This window comes from Bos indicus x Bos taurus, chromosome 1 (assembly GCF_003369695.1).
Source record: "Bos indicus x Bos taurus breed Angus x Brahman F1 hybrid chromosome 1, Bos_hybrid_MaternalHap_v2.0, whole genome shotgun sequence".
In the NCBI taxonomy this organism is placed as follows: domain Eukaryota; kingdom Metazoa; phylum Chordata; class Mammalia; order Artiodactyla; family Bovidae; genus Bos; species Bos indicus x Bos taurus.
Window position 1 is genome coordinate 70884824 of NC_040076.1, and position 12274 is coordinate 70897097.

Below are 12274 nucleotides of genomic sequence, written 5' to 3' on the forward strand. Positions count from 1 at the left end.
TGTCAGGCCTCCGACACCCTCCTATAGCTTCTCAAGTTCCAGGTGACACCATCTGTGCACACAAGATCCAGGCTAATTTTTTTTTCCCCACTGTGCAGCTTGCAGGATTTTAGTTCCCTAACCAGGGACTGAACCTGGGCCGAGGCAGTGAAAACACTAAATCCTGCCTATGGGACTACCAGGGAATTTCCTAAAAAATTCTTAAGTTGTATGAGATTCTTATACAAGAAATGGAGACTATAGATTCCGTTTTTTTCTAGTTTTATTTATTTTATATAAAACATCTGTTGAGCTATGACTCATATTTGTTGTATAGTCACTGAGTCATGTCTGACTCTTTTGTGACCCCATTGACTATAGCCCGCCAGCTTCTTCTCTCCATGGGGTTTCCCAGTCAAGAATACTGGATTGGGTTGCCATTTCCTTCTCCAGGGGATCTTCCTGACCCAGGGATAGAACCTGTGTCTGCTGCATTGGCAAGCAGACTCTTTACCAATGAGCCACTGAGGAAGCCCAGCATCACTCATATACTAAACACATATTAAATATATGATTCAATGTCTTTTAAAAAGCATATTAACAGAGTTGTGCAACCATCACCACAAACCATTTTAGGACACTGTCATCATTTCAAAAGGAAACTCCATACCCATTGGCAGTCTCTCCTCAACTTTCCCCAAATCCCCAGACTTAGGTAACTACTAATCTTTCTGTTTCTATAGATTTGCCTATTCTGGTCATTTCACATAAGAATAATCATAATATGTGGTCTTTCACGACTGACTTCTTTCACTTTGTATAATGTTTTCAAGGTCCATTCATGTTGTAGCGTGAATCAGTACTTCATTCTTTTTTATGGCTGAGTAGCATTACATTGGAGAAGGCAATGGCACCCCACTCCAGTACTCTTGCCCAGAAAATCCCATGGACGGAGGAGCCTGGTGTGCTGCAGTCCATGGGGTCGCTAAGAGTCGGACACGACTGAGCGACTTCACTTTCACTTTTCACTTTCATGCATTGGAGAAGGAAATGGCAACCCACTCCAGTGTTCTTGCCTGGAGAATCCTAGGGACGGGGGAGCCTGGTGGGCTGCTGTCTCTGGGGTCTCACAGAGTCAGACACGACTGAAGCGACTTAGCAGCAGCAGCAGCATTGCACTGGGGGCTTCCCAGGTGGCTCTAGTGGTAAAGAATCTGGCTATTAATGGAGTTAGCATAACTCCAATGCAGGAGACACAAAAGACTTGTGTTTGATCCCTGGGTTGGGAAAGTCCTGTGGAGCAGGAAATGGCACCCCACTCCAGTATTCTTGCTTGGCAATTCCATGGGCAGAGGAGTCTGACCGGCTAGAGTCCATGGAGTCACAAAGAGTCAGATGTGACTGAGTGAACACAGAACACAGAGTTTCATTGTGTGGATATATTGTATTTTGTTTATTCGTTTATCCCTCAGTGGATATTTGGGTTGTTCCCACTTATTGGCTATCATGAACAATGCTGTGATGAATACTTGTATGAAGATTTTATTGTGGACATATGTTTGCATTCTGGGGGAGTCCCTAGGCATGAAATAGCTGATTTCCCTGATAGCTCAGTTGGTAAAGAATCTGCCTGCAATGTGGGAGACCTGGGTTTGATCCCTGGGTTGGGAAGATCCCCTGGAGAAGGGAAAGGCTACCTACTCCAGTATTCTGGCCTAGAGAATTCCATGGACTGTATAGTCCATGGGGTTGCAAAGAGCCGGACACAACTGATCAACTTCTACTTACTTACTTATGCTAACTCCATAAGGAGCTGTCAAACTTTTCCAAAGTTTCTGCATCAGTTTGCATTCCCATAGGTGGTGTGTAAGGGTCCTGATTTCTCTCCATCTTTGCCACTACTTGTTATTTGTCTTTTTTCATTTTATCCATCTTTGTGGGTGTGAAGTGGTATCTGATTGTGGTTATGAGTTACATTTCCCTGATGACAAATGATGTTGAGTGTCTTCTCGTGCTTATCACACATTTCTTTATCTTCTGGAGAAATGTATGTTCATATCCTTTGCCCATTTTATAATTGGATTTTTGTCTTTTAATTACTGAGCTGGAAGATCCCCTGGAGAAGAAAATGGCAACCCACTCCAGTACTCTTGCCTGGAAAATTCCATGGACAGAGGAGCCTTGTAGGCTACAGTCCATGGGGTTGCAAAGAGTCAGACAAAACTGAGTGACTTTGCGTCACTTCAAGAATTCTTTATATGTTACTCTGTTCTTGATAACTTAGAGCCTTCTTATGGGCATCAACGACTGAGGTTCACTGTGATACAGAGGAGCTTTCATGGGTTTATAGACTCACGCGAGTTGTCTGATCTATATTAAAAGGCAAGGCGAGGGCTTCCCTGGTGGCTCAGTGGTAAAGAATCCGCCTGCCAATGCAGGAGACACAAGTTTAATCCCTGGTCTGTGAATGTCCTACATGCCATGGAGCAGCTAAGCCTGTTGTATCGATCCTGTGATCTAGAGCCTGAGAGCCACAACTAACTAGTCCACTCGCTGCAACTACTGAAGCCCGCAGGCCCTGGAGCCCGTGATCCACAAGAGAAGCCCTCACACCACAACTGGAGAGTAGCCCCCATTTGCTGCAACTAGAGAAATGAAGCAGTGAAGACCCAGCACAGGCAAAAATAAATATTTTTGAAAAGGCAAGGTGATGCTATCAGAGAGAACTAAAAGGCACTTAGAAGACCTTGTCCTTATATATTCATGTATGTCTTTCTTTCCTACTCTCTCTGCTATCACCTCTGTTCACAGAGCTGTAAATTTTTATGACTGATTACTCTAGGCAGAGGCCCAGAGTACTCAGCTTCTCCCATGAATGAGGTGTCTGGGCTCGGAGACAGCTTTCTGCTGTGTTTGGGTAATTCTGTTACCTGGGAATCTGACTTCCAGAGGAATTAGAGGCATTTTGCATAGGGGAGGATTAATTGGGACAGGTTTTGAGGAGGTGATCATTAGTGAAATGGAGAAGGAAATGGCACCCTACTCCAGTATTCTTGCTCCCCAATAAGGTAGTGATGATAACCTGGCAGAGGACAGCAGAGTCCTGTAGGAGGGAATTTGCAAGATGTGTGTGGGAACTGCCTCACTGGTGCAACTGACGTTGGTAGCTATGGCAAGAAGCAATGGAGAGGAAGAGACTCCTGCAGAGTGGTGAAGGCTCTATACCCAACTCCAGAACTCATTGCCAACCTGATAACAGTTGATCAGATAGGTCAGGCTTCCTCTGGTTTGATGGGGTAAGGAAAAAAAAGATTGCTCCACCCTGTTTCCATCTTACCACCCTCCCTGCACTCCCCCACCCAACTCTGTCGACCCCGCCCTGCCCCCAACTTGTGGCTAAACTGCCCAACTGCCAATTAAAACCCACATTTCCCAGCATGCCTTGCACCACCCAGAACCCCAGTCCCCACCATTCATTCTGCTCCCCTGCTGAAAGCAGCTCTAGCAAATAACCTGTCAGATTCAGGGCCTCTTGCTCTCACTCTCGGAGGGCCTCGCCCCACTGCCTGCCTTGACTGTGGCTAAACCTGCTACCACTTGACAGCAAACCACACTTGACACCGGCACAGGAAGGAGAACGGGGCCCACTGCCCTCGGTCTCCACCAGATCAACAAGCTAGTGCTGCTTCTCCCACAGCCGCTGCTTCTGAGCCCTCCACCCTTCTTTCCTCCCTCCCAGAGTCTCAGGAGACCCAGGGGGCTCCTTTGTGGTCTTATCACTGACATGTAGAGCTTCTGGGGATAGGTGGGTGAGAAATGTACTGAGGGGCTTTGGACCTGCACTCTGTGACAGCTTACACCTTGCCTCAGCACCAAGGCCTCTCTGATGTCAGTCACCCAGGCCTCCTTCTCCCCCAGGCACTCCTCTACAGGATCCTCAGGACCTTGCTTCTACCTCCAGGCCTGCAGCCCTCCCTGATCCAGGAAACCCACCACCACCTTTTGGCTTCTTTTGCCTCCAGAACCTTGCTTTATGGCTATGCCTTTCATCCTGCCGCCATTCTAGAATGTCACAGCAGTTGGGAAACATGGCCATGCTGTGGGACCAGCCAGCTTCAATTCTGATACAGGTGCACAATTCTGAAATCCAAAAAGCTCCGAAAATTAGAGGCTTTTTGGTGGATTTAACACACTCATTTGGTTGCAAAACCTGGCCTGAACCAAGAAAAAGCCTATTTTGTTCACTTTATCTTTTGTCCACTTAATGCAGAGTACATCGTGAGAAATGCTGGGCTGGAAGAAGCACAAGCTGGAATCAAGATTGCCGGGAGTAATATCAATAACCTCAGATATGCAGATGACACCACCCTTATGGCAGAAAGTGAAGAGGAACTAAAAAGCCCCTTGATGAAAGTGAAAGAGGAGAGTGAAAAAGTTGGCTTAAAGCTCAACATTCAGAAAACGAAGATCATGGCATCCAGTCCTATCACTTCGTGAGAAATACATGGGGAAACAGTGGAAACAGTGTCAGACTTTATTTTTTGGGGCTCCAAAATCACTGAAGATGGTGATTGCAGCCATGAAGTTAAAAGACACTTGCTTCTTGGAAGGAAAGTTATCACCAACCTAGATAGTATATTCAAAAGCAGAGACATTACTTTTTTAGACAGGTCCATCTAGTCAAGGCTATGGTTTTTCCAGTGGTCATGTATGGATGTGAGAGTTGGACTGTGAAGAAAGCTGAGCGCTGAAGAATTGATGCTTTTGAACTGTGGTGTTGGAGAAGACTCTTGAGAGTCCCTTGGACTGCAAGGAGATCCAACCAGTCCATTCTAAAGGAGATCAGTCCTGGGTGTTCTTCGGAAGGACTGATGCTAAAGCTGAAACTCCAATACTTCGGCCATCTCATGCGAAGAGTTGACTCATTGGAAAAGATTCTGATGCTGGGAGGGATTGGGGGCAGGAGGAGAAGAGGATGACAGAGGATGAGATGGCTGGATGGCATCACTGGCTCGATGGACATGAGTTTGAGTGAACTCCGGGAGTTGGTGATGGAGAGGGAGGCCTGGCTTGCTGCGATTCATGGGGTCGCAAAGAGTCTGACATGACTGAGCGACTGAACTGAACTGAACTGAACTATGAATACTTACTTAGGTTTGTGGCCAAAATGTTAGTGTTGATTTGAGGATGTAGTTCTAGATCCTATTGGAAGAATTATGTAATATATGGTATATATACCATGAAAAACTGGGATTTTTGAAACACTTCTGGTCCCCAAATTTTATGTCCTGTAATGCCATACAAAATAGAACTGGATAATTAACCGAATAGAATTGGGTAATCCAAGTGACAATAATATAGAGCCAATCAAAATCATGTCCATGAAAATTTAGGGACATCGGAAATGAATTCCAATGTATTGCTATAGATTATGTATGTAAACTTACAAAAGAGCATGTGGAATGTGATTTCAACTTTAAAAAAAAATTATTTATTTATTTTTGGCTGTGCTGGATCTTTGCTGCTGCTCAGGCTTTTCTCTAGTTGCAGTGAATGGGGGTTTCTCATTGCGGTGGCTTCTCTTGTTGCAGAGCACAGGCTCTAGGCACACAGGCTTCAGTAATTGTGGTTCCTGGGCTCTAGAGCACAGGATCAATAGTTGTGGCCAAGATGCTTATGTTGCTCCGTGGCATGTGGGATCTTCCTGGATCAGGGATCCAACTCGTGTCTCCTGCATTGGCAGGAGGATTCTTTACCACTGAGGCACCAGGGAAGCCCTCAACATTGTTTTTTAAAAAAGCATGTAGCACATTCATGAAAAAATGCTTGACCTGCAATACACCATGTTAACAGTGAGCTGTCTCTGTGGTTGATTTTCTTCTTTTAGCCTTTTCAGCATCTATGTAATACTTTTATAATCAGAAATTTAAAAGAAACCAAAACCATAGCTATTACTAAAAACAAGTTGGTACTGACATTTTCTACCGTGTGATGAATCTGAGCCCAATTTTCTTTTTGGTAAATTGGGACCATCAGTACCTACTTAATGGAGTCGCTGAGGGACAGCGCATGTACCTGGCTGGAAGGTGGCTGTGACTGTGGGCTTTGTGTCAAGGTGCCTTTCTCCTCCACCTGGTGAGGGTTGCCCACTGCCATTATGCAGTAGTGCAGACCGAGTCCCCCACATGTTGCCTATGGTCTCACGAGTGGGTTCTTACGAACAAGGATGATCGACAGTCCTTTTGGGCCTGTCTCTCCCTCTCCCTGTCACATTGCCTTAATATCTGCCACATGCAGAGGCTTCGCCACTTTACCAAGGTTAACCCCCTCTTAGAGACTTGATCCCATCTCCACTCATCTCTCCCTAGCTTGTTCTGCCAAGGAAATAGATATATTTACATGGCACATCACAGTTTATCAAAGGTGTTCACATACTGATCCTTCCCTTTATGACCTTGATTCTTTTAAAATTTAATTTATTTTTATTGAAATATAGTTGATTTACAGTGTTGTGTTAGTTTCAGGTATCAGTACAATGATTCAGTTTTATATGTGTATATATAATTTTTCTTTTTAAAACTGAAGTATAGTTTACAATATTATGTTAGTATCAATTGTACAACAAAGGGGTTCAGTTTTCTATATAAGTATATAAATTCTTTTTCAGATTCTTTTCCATTATTGGTTATCACAGGATACTTGAGTATACTTCCCTGTGCTATACAGTAGGTCCTTGCTGTCTACCTATTTTACATGTAGTAGTTTGTACATGTTAATCCCAGACTCCTAATTTATTTCCCTCACACCCCTGTTATTCTCTTTGATAACTGTAAATCTGTTCTCCGTCTGTGAATCTATTTCTGTTTTGTAAATAGGTCCATTTGTATCATTTTTCAATTTCCACATTATATATATATATTTTTCAGATTCTTTTCCACCATAGATTATTACAACATGTTAAATGTAGTTCCCTCTGCTATACAATATGTCCCTGTTGTTTATCTATTTTATATACAGTAGTGTATATGTGTTAATTCCAAACTCCTAATTTATCCCTCCTCCATTCTTTCCCCTTTGGTAACAGTTTATTTTCTATGTGTGACCTTAATTCTTGAAAGAGCATTTGTCTCTCCCTGGGCTTATTTTCATACCTTGTCACTGATTAACCAACATGTGGCAACCTGGCTCCCTGACCCCATGACTCTGCCACAACTGTTCTTTTTAAGAATGTTCTTTCATTCATTCATATAGTCAACATAAATTTGTAAGCATCCAGTATGTATCAGGCTCTGTTCTAGGCACTGGGATACAATAGCTAAAAACAAGTTTCTTTTCCTTAGAAGCACACAGTCCAGTTGGGGAGGCAGACAATTGGCAAGTAAATATATAATATCAGTCAGTGACATGAATAAAAAATGTTCTGAAAAAAATATTAAGTGAGGGGAAAGTGATGGAGGGTGTATGCGGGAAGGCCTCTTTGAGGGAGGTGACATTTGAGCAGAGGCCGCAAGGAAGTTAAGGAGAGAACTATTTGGATATCTGGGGAGGGGGAGAGCATTCTGGACCTAGAAAAGAGAAAAATGGCAAAGACAGAAGCCCGCTTGGTTTAAATGGGCTTCAAGGATGACCTTGTGCTTTGAGTGGAGTAAATGATGAGGAAAATGATATGAAATACATGGGAGCAGAGACGTGACCAGATCATGCAGGGCCAAGAGCCCATGATAAGGACTGGGATTTGGATTTGTCAATTAAGAAAAAATGATTTCTCAGTGACCAACATGTTTCTCTGGAGAAGGTGATGGCACCCCACTCCAGTACTCTTGCCTGGAAAACACCATGGGTGGAGGAGCCTGGTAGGCTGCATTCCATGGGGTCGAGAAGAGTAGGACACGACTGAGCGACTTCACTTTCACTTTTCACTTTCATGCATTGGAGAAGGAAATGGCAACCCACTCCAGTGTTCTTGCCTGGAGAATCCCAGGGACGGGGGAGCCTGGTGGGCTGCCATCTATGGGGTCGCACAGAGTCGGACACGACTGAAGTGACTTAGCAGCAGCAGCAGCAACATGTTTCCCAAGTCCTCAACCTCTCCAACTGCTATAAGCTGAATTCACTCAAGAAACCTTCACTGAGCACCTACTAGATGCTAGACTAGGTATTGCTGGGGAAACGTAAAAATGTGAATAAACCTAGTCCCAGTCTGCCAGGGCTCACTGCCCTCGGCAAGGGCAGATTGGTGTGTAAATGATGAAGGCCCCTGCGCAGCACTTGACAGAACCATGAACAAAGTCCTGTGAGGACATAGGAGATATCATCATCACTCCTACAGTCTCTCCTTGACCTGGCCTTGTCTCATCATCTAATCATCGTCTTCCTTATCTCTTCTTCGCTCTTTGACTAACTGCTCGGTCCTGTCTCTCAGGGATTCAGTTCAGAGGCCACCTCTTCCAGAAAGCGTTCCTTGAAATCTCTTCCTCCCATGACTCTCCCAGCACCTTGTTCCTGTTTTTCCATGATTCTCCTCCATTCTGCCCTGAACTGGACCACAGTTAGATGTGTGTGCCCCTCTCTCTCAGTGTCTTACTGCTGGCCCCGCCCTGGCACTGACATTATAGTTCTGTAAGCATCTTGTTATCTTTGTACAATATGAAATCTTCATCATATGTTGATACGGTCAGTGTTTACAGAAAAGGAAGAGGTAGTGTGCCCCCAGACATCAGCCACTGAAATTAGTGACGGGGGAGGCCATAAGCTCGTTATCCTGGGAGAGTTTTGTGAACTGGTTAAGTTCCTACCTTCCTGGGCAACAGGAAGCATCAGGAACTGGCCTCAGGACTGGAGACCCACCCCCTTGCCCAGAAGGTTAGAGAATAGCAATAAAACTTGCCCAGAAGGACCCTCAGCCAAGTCAGCCTCACTTGCCTTCAGTCTTTGCTTTGACCCCTAACCTCTTCCAAGACTGGCATCATGAGGGCTTGAGTGGTACAAGTGTGGGTGGTGGCCTCTCCTCTTTCTGTTTTTGATTTTTAGTTCTTAAAAACTACATTCCAAATGAGGGAAATGAAACTACCAAAGACTCTCCCCCAGCAGCCAGCTGACATGGGGCAAGAGAATAATTCCCAGTTAAGGCCCCAAAGGAAATCCCCTCCCTGTCATGTGCTGAGGCCAGGAGAAGTGGGGGAAGCCCTAGCTCACTGCTTGGCCAGGCCCAGTCACCAAGGTGAAGGGCCAGGATGCAGTGGCTGTGCTGTCTGTGGCCAGGAGTAGAGAACCCAAGGCCAAATGGGAAACGCCACACGTGAGAGTGAGGTGACTAAGACTTCGGCCTGAGGTGAGCTGCCAGTTTCAGGGAGGACCCAGCCACTCCACTGCTGGGCACACTGGATTGTTCTCTGCTCCCACAGACACATCTGCAAGAGGGAAGCTGGCCCCATTTCTCCCACTGAATCGTTTGAACACTTGGCCCCAACTCAGATGTGTCTCCCTTCACAGTCTCTGCTGTAGGTCTCTCCCCTCTGCCCCCTGCCCCTCAGTCTTGAATAGTACCTGGGTAGAATCTGAAAAGCACTGGGGAGAGAAGAAGCCAGAGTACCTTTAATCTCTGAGAGACTGCAAAGTTCTACCAGTGACATTATTATAAAGCTTAGTTTAACAAAGAAGGGGGAAACAAGAAACCCTCAGAAGGCAGTGCCTAGAGAATCACCAACATGGTAGGTTTATTGCTTTCCTTTCTTCTTTCCTTCTCTGCCTTCCTTCCTACACCAAATATTTACTGAGCCCTTTTCTATGCACTGGGCATATACTTTTTGGAATAACCTATGACCCCTGTCTCAAAGAGTTTGTAGTGAAGTTGGGGAAACAACATAGAAATCCTAAATTCACAATAAAGAAGTATCATGAAGCCAGTGGATATTTAGACACATGTAACACTTGGGACTATGTGTTCAGAGGAAGAGGTAGAGGCTTCACAGAGGAGAGGAGCTCAAATTGTGCTTTTGAGATGGGAAAAGTTGGAGGGGGCGTGTCTGGGAGGAACCCTCCAATGAAGGGAGTACAGAGTGGGGAGCATTTGCTCTGTGTTTAGGGTTGAAACCCACTGTGGATCATGTGTTGAAGTGTGGGAGGTAACAGTGAAAAGAATCTGGAGACAAGATTGGACTGAAAGAGGCATCTGGACTTTCTCCTCCAGCTGGGAACTGCCCAGCTCCTTGCTTTCACCTAGATCTCCTTGGAGAACCTGTGTACTGCTTGACACTGAACCTGTCTTTGTTATGGTTGGGTGGGCAATGGGTACAAATGCCATGACACAAGGAGCAGGTTCAAAGAAAAAGGTACATGATCCCCCAGACTCTCATCATCCCATGGAGAGATGTGCGTGGCCAGGCCAGTGCTGGTTGCAGCATGCGTTGTGTTCTGGAGGAAGCAGCATGGTTGGGAGGGGCCCAGAGCACCCATTCACGCTGGAGAATCCTGAGCTGCAGTCAGGGTTACAGCCTTGCTGGTATGAAAAATGTTCGTTTCCAGCTGCACATCAACATTGTTTTTGGTTGGAAGTCTTACAGGACTTCTTGCTGAGTCAGCTTGTGGCTAAATTTAGAGGGAGAACTGGCAACAAACTGGTTAGTCTCCACACATCCATCAGGATCACTGGTTTTCTAAGTTCTTTTGAAGGGTAGCAGCTGCCTTTCTCAAAAGAAATTCTCTAAAGAACCTCAATGTATAAAATATTTAAAAGTGGAATTGCTGCAGATAGGGAGGGAACAGAGTGCCCAGAATCCTACCAGACAGTCCTTAGGAACCCTGAACATACTGAACCTGGTTTTAAGCTGCTGATCCAGGTAAGAGGCAATGGCAAGCCATGAAAGGGCTGTAAGCAGGGAGTGAGATGAACCAATATGTATTTTAGAAGGATGCCCGTAGCTTCTGGGTGGAATCTAATTTGGAGGCAGGGATCCCAGTTTAAGAAGCTACTGAAATGATGCAGACATGAGTTAAAGAGGTCTAGACCCAGGGCACTGTTATCAAGGATTACAAGTAGGTTTGGATTCAAGAAACTTTTTTGAGTGAGACTCAGTGGGGATGCGTGACCAATACGAGGGGGTGGAGCCTGCTAGGGCTTGAGGCATGCCATAAATAGTGACAGCCAAACAATGATGAGTTCACTTTAGGGCAGTTGTTTCAGCCACTCTGGGACATTGACCGATAGACAGTTAAAAAATATGTCTGAGAACATATCTGAGAGAACCATGCTGCTTCTCTCCTAGGAGAGAATGTTGGAGCTAAGAATTACAATTTGGGAATAATCAACAGATTGGTAGACACAAAAGATATGGGAGTAGAAAATGTGTATACCATGAGAAGAAAAACGCCTAAAAGACAACCTAGTGATAATTCGACTTTTATTCCGTTTTTTTCACTGGTGTTATCATTTATTACCGTCACAAATGAACATTTTAGGAAGCAATTTACTTACTGGATGTTTGGGGCAGGAAGGACTTGCTTCTGTTCTCTAAGGATGGGCATGCTGACAACTGCAATACAGAATCACAAATCGGCAGGCTACAAGAGATGGGAGCCAGCCCTCAAGGATGCTTCCACCTCCAGATCTGACAGGAAAGAGCAGAACTGGAGATCCTGGCTCTAAAACTCCCCAAGTGTGCTTCTTTGCATTACTCATTCTGCATGCAACAGACGCTGTAAATATTTTGCCTTCTCTACTAGATAGTAAGCTTTTGGAGAACAGGAGATAATGCACAGGAAGCTCTTAGCATAGTGCCTGGCACACCCCTTTGATGGTGACTGTTACCAATTCAATTATTCTTTTGAATTCTTCGCAATTTTGTACACATCGGGCACAAACAAATTCATCCAAGAAGTTCAGGGCACCCTGACAGTCTTCCACAAAGCAATTTCCATTTCATTTTCTTTCTTTCTTTCTTTTTTTTTTTTATATGCTGGAGTCAAGTAAAGACGACCTGGGTGGATGATTCTCTCCCACTTGGGAAACGTGTATCCTACCCATTCTCAAAATCTGCCCTAGCTTGACCTAGCTTGACCTAACCTTGAAGAAGAGTTTCTGGGTCAGCAGAGCTTGTAGGCAGGGGCCCACCTTCTCAAAATCTCTAAGGTAAGAAAGCCCGAGTAGCCTCGGTTAACACGATTGGGAGACCATACAAATACCTTACCTTCTCGACTCATCCAGCAGGTAGTCCGAGGGCCACTGCCTCCCGCCCTCCTGCCCGCCCTCGCGTTCTCCCATCCTCCTCGCCACCCTCCCCCCCACCACCTCCCACCC